This window comes from Gorilla gorilla, chromosome 6 (genome assembly GCF_029281585.2).
Source record: "Gorilla gorilla gorilla isolate KB3781 chromosome 6, NHGRI_mGorGor1-v2.1_pri, whole genome shotgun sequence".
Taxonomy (NCBI): domain Eukaryota; kingdom Metazoa; phylum Chordata; class Mammalia; order Primates; family Hominidae; genus Gorilla; species Gorilla gorilla.
In genome coordinates, this window is record NC_073230.2 from 127436953 (window position 1) to 127452500 (window position 15548).

The following is a 15548-nucleotide window of genomic DNA, read 5'->3' on the forward strand; positions in this document are numbered from 1 at the left end:
TGTTATGTAATGAGATAAGCAGGTATTTGTTTGGTACTCAGATGTGTCACCTGTCCAACTCTTAGATTTTTCTTGTACAGTTTTAAGTAATTTTTGTTGGAATTGTGTTGAATTTATAGACCAAATTGGGGAGAATTGATATGGTATACATTTCTGTCTACAGAGGTCTTTGATTTCTTTCATCAGAATTTGTAACATTCAGCATAAATATCATGCACATATTTTGTTTAGGTTTATACCTAAATGCCCCATTTTGGGGGGGTGTTATAAGTAGTATTTGTGTTTGATTTCAAATTTCACTGTGTGCATTTCTCATATATAGGAATATAATTGACTTTTTGTGTATTGGTCTTGAATACTCTGACCTTGGTAAATTATTTTTTACGTTCACCCTGTTTGGTGTCCTCTGATATTATTGGATTTGGGGTTTAGCGTCTGCCACTAATTTTGAAAAAAAATAATGTTTGCTTTCGTGATCATTTATTCAAGTATTTCTTCTTCCACTTTCTCCCTTTATTTTCCCGCTGAATTACAATTTTGATTATGTTATGTCATTCCATATTGTCTACAGGCAATTCTTGGAAGTGTGATTACTGTGTTTGTACTTTTTTTTCTATTTACCACTACTTTTCTCAGCATTCTTCATTTCTGTTATAATGTTTTTGACTTCTAGCATTTTCATTAATTCTTTTTTATAATTTTCATCTCTCTCCTGAAATTATCTTTCTGATCTTGTGTGCTGTGAATGTTTTCCAATAGAAACTTTAACATGTCATTCATAGTTATGTGAAACTTCTTGTGGATAATTCATATGCCTGGGTCACATCCAAATTGAGTTCTAGTAATTTCTTTGTTCTTTTCAGACTCTGTTGTTTACTTACCTTTCAGTATGCCTAATAAATGCTTGTTAAAAGCCAGATGTGTTGTATAGGACAATAGATTTAAGTAATTTTTATTCTTAAAGATTAGCATAACTTCTCTTGTCCTAGGTGTTAATATTTTAAATATTTTTAATACTACATCTATCTATCTATCTATCTATCTATCTATCTATCTATCTATCTATCTATCACATTTATTAACTGATCAGTACCTGTTTGCCCTGTACTGTCCTTGGGAATAAGTTAGGATTATTGAACATATCCCCTGAATATAAAAGAAGTTACACACACAAGATCTTACTCAAGGAGCTCCCATTCTGTTTAGAGAAACAGACCTGAATGAAATAATTTCAGAATATTTACAAAATTTTCTTCCACTATCTTTATGTAAATAACAAATTCTGAAGAGAAAACCATATAAGTGAGCTGGAATAGTGAGAAATGTCCTCACCTTTAGAATACATAGCCACCAGAATCAGGGGATAGGTTTCTATTAGGTGGGGAGATCTAGAACTTCAAGCCTATATTTCTGCTTTGTGAATTTTAGGCTGTTGGGATTGTCAGACTCACAGATCTCATTCATATTAGGGCACTAGAACCTAGAATGTCTTTCTAAAAACCACATTTCTTAAACATCACTCAGTTTATAAAAATTATTTCTAAGGTTCCATATGCTAACTACTGAATCCTTTGACATGGACTTTGAATACTCCCTATAAAGAAATTTGCCACATTCAAAAGTGGATATGTAATTAAGATATTTCAAGTGCTAACTACTTGTGAAGTTAAAATTAATTTTGTTATAAAAATTATCAAAAATTTGAAAATTTCAGCTAAAGGTGAATGGCACATTCTTTCAATGTCATATATGTATGAAGGCCATCCAAGTATTTATCAAGGGCAGAAGCTGACAAATATTTTCTGTAAAGAGCCAAATAGCAAGTTCGTTTCCCAATAAAACTTTATTTGTTATAGTAAAACAGAAATCAGGCTAGTTTCAGCCTGAAGCTTGTATTTACTCACCCTTGATCCAGGCATGGGCACTTTTGTGTCTTACTATTTAACATTGATTAAATTTCCCAGAATTTTGATGTTACATGTTAACTTTTAGAGGTTGTCTGGTATAGATGAAAATAATTTCTTTCCAGTATAAATAATAATTCCCCAAAATACAATTTATTACACTGCAGGAAATTAACCAGTTGTGCATATAATACAATATATACTAAGCTTCTCAAATATATTACTATCCAACAATTTATATGGAATATTTCAAAATAACCACAGACAAAACAAATAGCATGCAAATTAAAAGAGTGTGATACTCTAAATCAAGGAATTATTGATATCTGGTTTACTATTCCCTAGCAGCCAAAATAAAACATTTATTTCATCTTGATTTCTCTTCCAAGGTTAACTGTATTACTGACTTGTGCTTTGATTTTGATGAAGGAAGTTTGATATGCAACTCTCCAAAACTGTTCAAACAATCCATGTATCAGATAGAAAAGCAACTGAGAGTTGAGTGTTGTTGTAGGGAATAGTGGAAAACCCTTCATAATCAAAGACAGAAATTTATCTCTGTCTCTGTCTCTTTCATACACACACACACACACACACACACAGAGAGAGAGAAATATACACAAAAATCACATAGAAAAATGTGCATTTTATCAATAGTTTACTAATGTTAACTTTTCCTCCAACTCTCACAATTTAAATATGAATAGAAGCCAACACTTGAATAATATCAACTACCCACGGCATCACTAAATGCTGCTAAAATGTTATTTCTTTGATTGCTAAAGAAATTAACGACCACCTTGAGTTGTATTTTAATAGCTGGCATGTATTTAATAGCCTAAGAAATAATATTCTAACTGACACTAATTTCTATTGTTACATTTATTGCAAGGCTAAAAATAATGTTGCTAAGCAACAATTTAAAATACAAGAAACTAAAATGTATTTTCCATTCTAAAAACATGAACAACTTGGCTATACTAAAAACTTTTCATTAATTGACCAGTTTTGTAACTGATAACTGGAAGTCATGATACATTCAAATCCAAGATTACCTGGACTGTTTTCAAATCATTTTTATAGAAAAAACAATAGTACAATAGTTTAAATATATATAATTGTGTTTGTTTTTTCATTACTCCTCTGAGTGAACATTAGTATTCTACAGAGCTCTGGAGCAATATTGAGTAGTGGTCATGGAGATATTTCAGCTCTACTTTCTTCTTTAAAGACTATGCCTTTGTGCACAGCTCCTTTCCTGAGGGACAAGGTGATGTTGGCAGAGCAGCAGACATGGAAATCATGTTGCAGTAACACAGAAAATGAAGGAGTTCTTTGGGGAGAGACTGAAAGAAAATGTTGGGCTTAATTACAGTTGAGTTAGATACAACAAGGGAGAGGAAGGGTTAGAATAAATATTTGGTATTGATTCATGGGTCATTATGAACATTTCAATAGCTTTCAATGATACAAAATTATAGTTTTACATAAAGAACACTGCACATAAGAAATTAGTGTCCACAAAGCAATCCAGACAGGAATCAATATGTTTAAAGGTATGTTGAAAATAGAATACTTATACCAATGAAAACAAAACAAAACAAAACAAAAACAAAAAATAATCAGACTCTTGTATTTTGTATAAAGTTTTCAAAACATGGGAGAAATAGATTGTTATTACTGCAAGTAGCAAAACTTATATTACATTTCTATGTAGGTAAGTTAAATGTTTAGAAAAATGCTCATGGAATTGATTATGTTAATAAGGGAACATCTTAAAACTAATTCAAAAAATTTGGGAATGCACAGGAAATTGAACACATGACAGTGCTGAGAAAAGAGCCCAGAATAGAAAGTAGTATGACCTTAGGAAGTCATGTGAGCACTATGCTCCTTAGTTTGGTTCTCTGAAAAACAAATAAGTTGATTAAAGTAGTCGTTGGTATGTTTTTTTTTCCATCTTCCACCCTTTACTCCATGCCAATGACTATCGCTTAAATCAGTCTTAAAATAGGCTGTCATACACTGCCATAGTTGCTTTAATGATTTAATTTTAATTTAATAATTTAATTTTTGCAGTTAAAAAATATATTGTATTATATCTGTCTGATGATACCTCAACATATTGCCTTGTGTCTCTCTCTTCCTGTATGTCTTAAAAAAATTTTGTTAAACATAAGAAAAGTTAAACCTAAAAAGAAATATCCTCTCCATAAGTAATATTTTGTTTCCTGTTCTAAAAGCAAAGTAAAATACAATTTTAATGAAAAATTTCCAGCACCAACAATTAGAGAAAATATCTGTTTCCAACATTCATAATAGCTAACCTTAAGATATTTCCTTCAGATCAAAATGTTCAAAGATGAATTCCAGTTTAAAGCCCTTAACCTATGAACCTACTATTTCCCACCCTGTGAGGCATCTTTCATTAGAGAAAGCTATTATCCCAAACTTGGAGTGTATCCTCTGCCTCTATGCTTGTTACTCTCCTATGCTGGGTTTTAACACAAATTTTATTATGGGCCTTTTGAATTATTTTAAGACTTAATGTAACTGTCATTATGCTATATCATTCTTCAACTTGATACTTTTAAGTCACATTTTTGCAATGAATCTATGGTAAAACATGTAACTTCTAAAATGACCATATAGTTCATTACAATTTCTTATGTAAATATAATATGTTATACTTCCTTGTGTAAATATAGTACATTATATATTTCCTTGTCTAAATATAGCGCACTTTTCCCATTTGTTACCTATTGTTTCCATTTCATTTAGCATTGATGACATTCATGAACAATTGTTTTCAGAAATTATGAACCAATGTAAAACCATGTATATTTATAGAATTCGCTACACTAATAACATAATAATCAAAGGACCATGTCTTTCCTCAGTTCTTCTAGATATCGATAAATTGCTTTCCAAAACTGCTGGACTAATGAACACTTCCCACATTTGTGTATGAAACTCTCTGGTTCTCTACAATATACTAACCAGTTAGTATTGATTTTTCACTGATTTCATTAAGTGTCACTAAATGTCAATAGATGTGCAATAGTATGATTTGTTCCTAATTTGTATTTACCTGATTACTAGAGAGTTTGAGCTTCATCCTTAAATATTTCATGAGGTCCACAAAACAATTCTTAAAGATGAAATACTATCAATATTTCCATTCAAGTTAGCAATAAAAAGAAATGCAAATGCTCCTTTACTTATGAGTGGATTGCATTCTGATAAACTCATTGTAAGCTGAAAATATTTTGAACTGAAAATGCATTTAATACATCTAACTTACCAAACATCATAACCTAGCTCATCTTAAACATCTTCAGAATACTTACATTAGTCTACAGTCAGGCAAAAATCATCCAATACAAAGCCTATTATATGAGAAATTGCTGAATATTTCATGTAATTTATTGAATAGAGTACTAAAAATAAAAAACAGAATGGTTCTATGGGTACTTGAAGTAACAATAACAAAGTAACAGATTTAATATTGCTTAGTAATAGATAAAATTGCTGCTATGTGATTTTATACCTAGAAAATTCAACAAATATGAGTATTGTTGCTTATAAGATGTAAAAACACATTTTAAAGATATAGTGACTAAAAGGTATTTTTAGTGAAAGCATAGCCAGATAATTATAGACCTATGATGATAGCAGACTTTAGTGTGTATAAATTTGACATTTAAAATCATTGAAATATGATTCACTATTCACAAAATAATAATGAACCAATTTGCTCATCCAACTGAAAAACAAAAATAAAACTATAATTTTCTTTCACTACAAAAAACTGCATTCATTAAATTTCTGAGTAAAAATTTACACAAATACAGACAATAAATAACTGAATTAAAACACAGTTATGATTTATGTTATTTTTTAAACAATAAAAAATAAAATTCAGAGAGCTTGAAACAAATGTTTTCAGGTCATCTCTAAATATTTTAACAATGTACAGGAAAAAACTAAGAGAAATGTTTGAAACATATCATTATAAAATGATTAATGTACATAGTAAAAAGAACTACCACAAGCAAGACAATAGATTATTAAGTAGAGGAATTGCACAAGCAATTCACAGAAGAAGTAACTCAAATGACCTATGAGCATATGAACAATGCCAAATACCTTTAGTAATTAGTAAAATGAAATTAAAATAACCAAAATATCTAATAGTTTGCCCACCATGTTATCACTCTTCATTTGTTAATATTACATTTAACAGTATGTGGGGAAAATTATACTTTCATAAAGATCTATTAATATGTTGTGGAGGACAATTTGAGAGCCCTCAGAACTTAAACATAAATATTCAAAATTCAACAGTTTGATTTCCTATGGAAATATATTTACATTTAGACAAAGAGATATGTAGAAATGTTTAATTGCATCTTTTACTGTAATAATAAACTATTGGATATTAATGTAATTTTATTAATAGAAAAATGGTTAAGTGATTTATGGCACATCCAATTCAAGCAGATGTTAAATGTGATATAGCTGTTAAACATATTAATCTTTATTGTAGTGACCTAAAAATATGTTGAAAACATTCCTACTGAATAAAACAAATATAATGAGTAACAATGGCTTTTTCTGAGAAAAGGACTGTAGTTATGAATAAGGCTTGGTGAGAGAGATTTTGAACTTTCTACTCTGTACACTCAATTTTTAGAATAACTTTTAATCTACCTTTGTATTACAATACATGTACATTAAAATAGTCAGTTTCAAAAGATATATCTGAAACTATTCATGAACATTTAGATAAAGTTAATATTATCGTGCAACTCTGATCTTGTGTATATTATCTGATAATATTATTCATGCAACCTGTAGGAATCAAAAATTCAACCCTGATAACTTTTGACTCATTAATTTTAACTTTTTATTTTGAGATATTATAGATACATAAGCAGTTATAAGAAATAATACAGATAGAACTCATATGTCCTTCACCCCCAATGGTAATATTTGCTTAGCAATGGACTCATTAAATTTTATATCAAAAAATGCTTAGTGCATTTCTTTACAGGAAAAATACGTTTTCAATTACTTTCTCAACTTATAAAATGACTTTGGATTAAAAATAGAGGTACATAGATTTATGTCTTACCTTTTGGTAAGGATTTTTATGTGTATTCAAATATTGCAGGAAGATATTATATGAAACCAATTTTCTTTAATTCAATAGTTACCAAAATTTCAATTGTGCACCACTATTAATAAAATATATATAAAATGCATATATGTGCTAGAGTACCAACAATAGTTAAATTACAGACATAAAATAGAAAAATGAGTTGAAAAATAAATTAGCATATTTAGCAAATATTGTTTATTGTACCTAAATATGATATGAATTTTATTAAAAGTATTATTTTATGCTTTTTTAATATGCTTAGTTATATTTGAAAATCTTGTTTTATTCTTTTGAAATAAAGCAGTTCAAACATGCATGCCTGTTAGAATTGGAAAAGGAAAAAGTGTCTCCACAAAACAAAAGCACCTTATTTCTGTGTTTTTGAATGTGTGTACATGTGAGTACTTAATTATCATCACAAAAAGATGGAGGTTGAAGACAAAAAAAAGAAGAGCAAATTGATAGAATGAAGTCCCAGAGGATGTAGAAGAAAGAAGGGTTCTGATGCATGATTCTTGGCTAGGAGGAGCACTGCTTCACCTGAAAGAGAAGAAAGGGGATTCTGAAAGACAGGTAGATGTAGATGTTGTGACTACTTCACTTTAGACAAAGTTTCTCATCTTACATGAGAAAAAAACAAATGCTGGCTTTCATCAGATTTAAGCAGAAAAAGGGGAATCCACTGAATCTATAGTTTATCCATTTTTTGCAACAGAAATTTAATTTATAAAGTTTTAATAGGCCAGATGTTTATGGCTTATTGTATTATAATTGTTTATTGGTTCCAGCTCTTGTAAGCACGGTTACTTGACGAGACCGAGATCTTCATAATCTATATTCTAACGAACTATGTGCTAACAACACTGATGTCTAAACAGAACTGGAAGTTTAACATTACAAGATGAAGATTTCACATATTCTGTTGTTTCTTTTTTTTTTGGTCTGCATATATACTCCTGTTTGCTTCATTCATCACAAGTTAGATTCTTTGAAGGCACGTGTTGAAAGATGTTTATTATGAACCAAAACCTGTGAAGGGAAGAGGAGGAAGCAGGATTGTGCAGAGAAAGAAGTTCAAGAGTTGTGCAGGCTCAGCAAACCTCAATCAACTTAGTGGGAAGCTCAAAAGTGAAATTTCTCATCCCAGAGTCCTGGTTTGGTTGGGATGGCCAGGCCTTTATATCCCTGCTTCATTTAGTCACTCCATGTAAGCTGCCCTGGGAAGGACGTGACTTCTGCCAATGCTGTAGCTGAGGCAGCCCTTAAGGAAGTAGCTACAGAGCTCTGTGATTCTATCTTTAGAGCATAGGCAGAGCATATCCACCAACTGTTGACCTATGAAGTGTTATATATATATTGAATATGCCTAGTCAGGCTACATCAATTACATTCCCTAGCTAAATATCAGAACTTTATTTTGCTATCGTTTGCACATCGTGTCCTCCTCTCCACCCCGTCTCCTACCTTTCAGTGCCAAAACCAAAATATGCTAAATTATTCCCTAAATCACATCAGGACATTTGACTCTCAAAATTCAAGAAAAGGACATACAGTCCGCTCTTTATATCTGAGATTGCCACATCCATGGATTCTGCCAATTGCTGATCAAAAATATTTTGGAAAAAAATTTTACAAAATTCCAAAAAACAGAACTTGAATTTGCTGTGTGCTGAGTATGACATTGAATTCATGTGATGAAGCAATGTTGGGCATTGCATTAGCAGTTATAAGTAACCTAGTGATGATCTGAAGTATTCAGGAGGATGTGTATAGGTCGTATGCAAGCACGACACCATTTTATAAAAGGGACTTGAGCATCCAGAAATGTTGGTATCTGCAGGGGTTCTGGAACGAATCTCTCATGGATACTGAGAGACAACTGTATTCTCATGACACAGAGGTAACTTTGGACTCAGCGATTAAGTAATCAGAGTCAGACATATTAACAAACCTGGACAGAAAACATAAAACCAGGACACCATATGGACTTATAGAATCAGGCACTCTTAGGGTCAACAGGGCAGATGTGTGTTAAAACATACAAACAAAAAGTTCGTCAGTTTGATTGGAATGACTAAGAAACCCCTATTCCATAATAAGCTGTATATAAGTTATGAAGAAGTAAGTTCTGAAAGTGTAATTAAGCATGGAGATTTGGGACAGCTGATAAAACAGAACAACCTGATGGAGGTTAGTACAGTTGCCTTGACCTCTTTCCTGGTGGCACTTTTAGAAGGAGATGACTTTTGCCTCCTATATGCCATAAAAAAGCGCATATAGCATAAAAATATAATATAGAAGTGAGAGTAATATGTACAAAGGAATCCAATCTGTGCCAGACATGAAGTAACTTGACCAGGAAAATGTCAGAAACAAGACTGGGATGTAAAAGGTGAGTAAAGCTCTCAGGGTAAGGATTTGTATCTATGCTCACCTTGGTTCTCTCTTGCACATATCAGGGCATCAATAAATATTTATGAGAAGGAGTTACAAGGAAGTAGAACAGGTAACTAAGTTCATGAAGAAGTGGAGGTAGCACTGACTGCAGGTACGTGGCAGCACCCATCTGCTGTACCGATGCCTGATGGTGGATTGGACAGCAAACGTGGGAGGCAAAAGTCATCTCCTTCCAAAAGTGCCTCCGGGAAAGAGGCCAAGGCAACTTTGCCAGGACTACTCCTAACCTCCATCAGCAGGCTCACCAGCATATTGAGTTTCCTAGTTTAATAAGAAAGCATCTGCAAATGTGTAGAGAGATGATTGAACTACATTTTATGGTTTAAAATAAACATTGAATATTTCTAATAAAAAATTAATTCATATAATGTCTGTTATGCAACCTTGGCCATTTGTGTTTACTACACATTTCCTTAAACATGCCAGAACAGAAATATTTTCTGTAAACACTTAATTACAGAATATTTTTGAATTGACCCAAATTTTCAGTAAATTAAATGTGAGTAATCTATGCAATTTTTAAGATTCAAATGTTTTATTTAGCTCTAATTATTTAGGCAGAATAAACTTGAAGGTAACAATTTAATACATTAATTTTCTATTTCAGATTATAAATTCCTTGCTTACTCATAGCAAAAAATTTGAAACATAATTATGTAATAATTGCCTTAAATTTGTTCTTTATTTTTCCTGTGTCATCAGAGACTTGATGTTATTATGGCATTCTGTAACTAAAGTTAAATATTTTACTTTAACAGAAAACTCATGTTAATCCTCTTTTCCTAAAACATCTTTCCATAAACACAAATTTTCTTCCCTTCCCCTTGTTTTGTCCTTTTCTTCTCTCAGATTCTGTTTTTCTCTCTCTCTTATACAGACACACACAGCTCACAGACACACAAAGTCATTTTGTTACTATATAGTAGACGGAGTACTCATTTTAATTCCAGGGCATAACCTATTGTATTAGTCAGGGTTTTCTAAAGGTGCAGAAGTAATAGGATAGATGTGTATATGAAGGGGAGTTTATAAAGGAGTGCTGACTCACACAATCACAAGGTGAAGTCCCACAATAGACCACCTGCAAGGTGAGGAGCAGGAAAGCCAGTCCAACTCCAAAAAACTCAAAAGTAGGGAAGCCAACAGTGCAGCCTTCAGTTTGTGGCTGAAGGCTTGGAAGCTCCTGGCAAACCACTGGTGTAAGTCCAAGAATCCAAAAGCTGAAGAACCTGGAGTCCGATGTTTGAGGGCAGGAAGCATCCAGCATGGGAGAAAGGTAAAAGCCTGAAGACTCAGAAATTCAAGTCCTTCCACATTCTTCTGCCTGCTTTATTCTAGCCACACTGGCAGCTGATTAGATGGTGCCCACCCAGATTGAAGGTGGGTCTGCCTCTCCTAGTCCACTGACTCAAATGTTAATCTCCTTTGGCAACACCCTCATAGACACACCCAGGAACAATATTTTGCATCCTTCAATCCAATCAAGTTGACACTCAATATTAACCATCACACCTATTAATAACACTGGGTGCATGTATCAGGCAGCACCATGTTAACTAAAGGCTTTGCTTTAATCCCATAAAGTCCTCACAGTAATTCCAGGAGCAAACATTATTGTTCTTTTTTCACAGATGAGGAAGATGAAGCCCAGAGTGTTCCAGTGATGGGCCTCGATTCACTCAGCTTCAAATCAGCCAGACTCCAATGCGCAGGCTCAATCAGGTGCATGTACTGTTTTCTTGTCTATGAAATACTGAATATTTTTAGAGGAAGGGAGGAAATAGAGACAATACTTCTGCCTTGTGGCCTGGTGGTGTACACACATGCCTCTCCATTGTAGAGTCTGCTCAATTCTGCCTAATACCCAACAGTGCGTTAGAAATGACCAGGGATGAACTCAACAAACATCAAGGTTTTCAGGTAGTGACACCTAGTCAATACAACATGACATTTTGGGGAGAATTCATTGTAAGATGAGATGGGATAAGGTAAAAACATAAAATTAAGGTAAAAACATAAAAGTTAACAAAATTATAAAAGAAAACAGGGAACATTTTATTTAAAAAAGAAAATGCTAAAGTATCGATTTCTGTCTTACCTTTGCTAAAATGTCTATAAATTGTGTATCTTGAATATAAGAATGAAGGATTCTGAACTAAGGCAAGATTATTAACATGATTTTTCATACCAGAAAATAAAGCATTTTCTTAAATCAAGAAGAGTACTATATTTTAAAAATATAAATAACACCTGCCAAAGGATATTCATATTCTGCACTTTTTTTTAACAGTCTGAATTTAGTTAGTTGAATCCCTCTAGCCTTATCTATAAAATGAGGATAATAGTCTTACTAAGGGTAGGGGCAAATTAAATGAGATAATATATGAAAGAACTCAGCACTACACAAGTCACTGGTACCATTTATTGGTATATACTATAAATGATATATAGTATTTGTAGAATTTATTATAAATTACAGAATTAAGTTTTGGGGTTAGTTCTAATTACACATAGATGTAACCCTAAATTACATTCCAGATTTCTGCCAACATAAATGTACAAAACTCTTGCAATTATTTTGATATATGATCTATTTCTACCCTAGTCAGACTTGGTATTTGTCTTTCTGGATCATGCTGGGGTATGATTCTCATTGCGGACAGAATAACAACAAGAAGACCTTGAGAATAAGCATCCATTTGTGAGCCCCAAGGTGAGGTTATAGTATAGGATCTTCCAGTAGGGAAAGACTGGTCTCCGAAACAAAAGAGGAGACTACTTCCACTGGCAAGGGAGGTTCAGGGTGACTTGGGGTTGAAGTTTCTCAGCTTCATTTGTATCCAATCCAATGAAATCTTTTCAATTATGAGGATCCCATTCTTTCCCAAGCAATATCCTAACGTTTACGTGAGAGAATTGATGAGGCTGCAAATTTGACTTCTGTTATACTTTTGCAACCCACTCAATTAAAATTTATGTCTGATTTTAATTAAGACCAGGCCTGTAGCTATAAAGAATAAGGGTTTATTTTAGGACTGTTGTAGAATCTCTACAGTTATCTGACTCTAATTTGAGCTGTGACAGGGCTGAGCTTGTTGTTTTGTTTCTGTAAATAACCCAGTGCACCCCTTGGAGTCATCCTGACTACAGTTAACAGTTGAGAGAAGCAGTCGCTTGGTGCCCCAAGGAACTTGATTCATCAACATAAAACAGAGGCAGTAATGTGATTAATCATGATGGCACTACATGTTGTGGATTAGCTCCATCCATTTGCCACTTGTAAGGAGCTCAGTACTGTGTTCTCTACTAGAGACATAACCAAACCAATTTCAAACTTCCATCTTTGAAGGGTTCTATTTTTGAGTCCTCCCTCCTGGTACCAATATCTTTTTCAGCCAGGGTGGTCCAATAAGGAGATATATACCACATCAGTTATTTTAACAGAAAGAATTTAACATAAAGAATTGTTAACTACAGCTTGAAAAAATAAAAAAGGCTAAAGCAACCACCAAAGTAACACATAGGTAATAACAGCAAGAAGTATTCGACAACCTTAGGGCTTAGTGACAAAAGGAAGAGTTTAAAAACTTAGAAGCATGAATGAGTCTCTCCATCTATGAAATTCATGTATCTGAGGAAGAGATACTGGCTGGGTTTAGCTGGGGTCTCTGAGGGAATGTCATGAGCCTTATTTTAGGAGTATTAGAAAAACTGCAAACCAGTATCAAATGCTGCCACTGGAACTATTTCCAGGGCGAAGAAGCTTTCCTGAAGCAACAACAGGAACAGGAAGCAAAAAGGATTTGAAATGAAATAGCAAGGGGTATGTATGTTTTTAATTCTTCCAGCCTTTTGGTCTCTTTTTAAATATTCCTTGTTGTCAGAATCTAATAGGGAGCTAGATGGCAAAGCAAGAGTATGGTTTGCCAAGTCCTAGCCCTAGTATCGCAGAACAGATGGTGAGTTTGGATCTAGGAAAATAACTGGTAAAGGGAATTTGAATTTCAGTGTAAAAAATGAGATATATATTTTATATACAAGAAAGAATGAATATATCTTTCACTTCTGATTTATTAAATTAGTTGTATGGTTTACAAAGTTTTAGAACATTGTAATTTGAGTTCTGAAAGAGGAATTATTATTTGTAAAACAGGTAATTTATTTCACAATGTAGGAAATTGTATATGGAAAGCTTCAGCATAAATATATAAGCATGGCAATGGGTTACAATATGAACTCCCTTTCTGAGACAATATGAGAAGAGGGTATAATACTTTAAGAAGAGTATTCTCACACAGAGTAAAGATTAAACAAGAATGCATAAGAAGTCTCCTTATGTCTTCTCTCTACTTCACACATTCATTCTACATGGTATTTTTATTTTTCAAATCTTCCTAAAACATTTTAATTTTCCTCTGTTGTGGGGGGAGTCATATGTTTTCTTTTTCTTCTTGTATCAAGTAAAATCTTCTCTAGTTTACTTATAAGGAAATGAATGATTTAACCCTTCCATATCTACTTTCAGACACTTCCACTCTTAGCTCTGCTTTCCTTCTAATAGAATAAAAACTACGGTGGAGTCATTATTCTCACTGCCCTTGTTTTCATTTCCTTTTGTTTCTTTTAGATTCCTGATGCATGGAATAACACCTTCTATTACTAGTCTTATGCAGATATTATGTACTTTTGAAGGCCCAGCCCGAATTTTTTTGGGTGACCTGATTATCCATTACGTATTTGATAGTCATACATAGCAGAGTGTAATATCGGGATAATAAATTGTTTTTGTTTTCAATATGTTACCTTTGCCACAATTCAAACTTTTTCTAGTTTCTTAGTATTTGCTGGCCCCAGATAAAATATTAGATGACATTATCTCTCCAGGCTCTTGCTAAAAGCCTGAACTCATTGTGGGTTACCGAAGGGTGGGCTGGATGAGCTGGATGAGCCGATTGATAGGACTCTGAGGAGAGAGCAAGACTCAGAGGAGGAGGGTAAATGAGAGCACTACAGAAGCTAAACCATAGGACAAGAGTGCCTCATATTTTCATGTGTCCTGTGCTTGGGGGGATGGCCCCGAAGCAGCAAAGCCGTTTGCTGAGAGATTACTTCACACAGCCCTGGTGATAGAACCTGGGCTTTGTGGATAAAGCAGTGGAGTCAAGCCAAGCTTTCCTTGTAACAAGTGACAGGGAAAGAAGAACAAGGTATAACACACACGCTTCTGATGTATTCTTCTCTTTAGGATTAGGAACTGGATTGAATAAGTTAATTGATACTTCAGACATCTTCCACTCCTTAAATTGAGACACTGGAATACTACTATTTATATGCCATTTTTGTTTCTTTAAATTTTTTTAATTTATTTATAGATGTCATACAATGAGAGAAATGTTTATAGGTTATGTTTGGCTATATTTTCGGGTGCATGATGCAATAATAATCTCCTTAGGTCCTAATTTCTGATGCTTCTCTAATATTTTGTTAAACTTTGTGGGAGCATATGGGAGGATAGATAATTTGCTATGTATTTAGTATGAACATAATAATTATAATTGGAGAAAATTCGTTTTACTGCTATGATTTTTGATTTGATTCTGGAAAATAGCATTTTGCTTTTTATTTGGAAAATAAAATCTTTTATGAATTTTTAATGAGATACATATGGAAGTAGTTCATCAAAGGTTTATTTCTCTATGGCCATATTTGATGTAAAATACAAATGCCAAAATGTCATTTACAGAGCTTTTGTTCAAGAACAGGAATAAACTGACAGACTTTCAGCCACACAAACGAAGTGCATTTTTATTGGCTGCATTTCAGATAATGGCAAGGTTATAACACTGTTGACAGAGATTTTTCACCCATCTGTTAAAACTGCTTCATGCTGCTGAGTGTTAATAAGCAAGTCTTTTAACATCAACAACACCAAAAATTAAAACATTTCACCTTGTGCTTCATTTCTGCCATTATTCTTATATGAACATAATTTTTACATGTAAAATCATTACTCCTTTACTGTT

At 33.1% G+C, this 15548-nt stretch overlaps 1 long non-coding RNA gene across 3 annotated transcripts in view; it reads left to right on the top strand.

Annotated features, from left to right (window-relative positions):
- Positions 1-4764: 4764 nt before the first annotated feature.
- The window catches only part of LOC129534717 (uncharacterized), a 30068-nt gene continuing 19284 nt past the window's right edge, over positions 4765-15548 (top strand). The window contains exons 1-4 of one of the 3 annotated variants that reach the window (XR_008681403.2): positions 4765-4906; positions 11157-11247; positions 12131-12238; positions 13279-13348. This is a non-coding gene — a long non-coding RNA (uncharacterized lncRNA). Of the gene's footprint in view, positions 4907-10106; positions 11248-12130; positions 12239-13278; positions 13349-15548 lie in introns of those variants that run through there. The other 2 variants (XR_010134752.1, XR_010134753.1) reach the window with 2 other exon arrangements.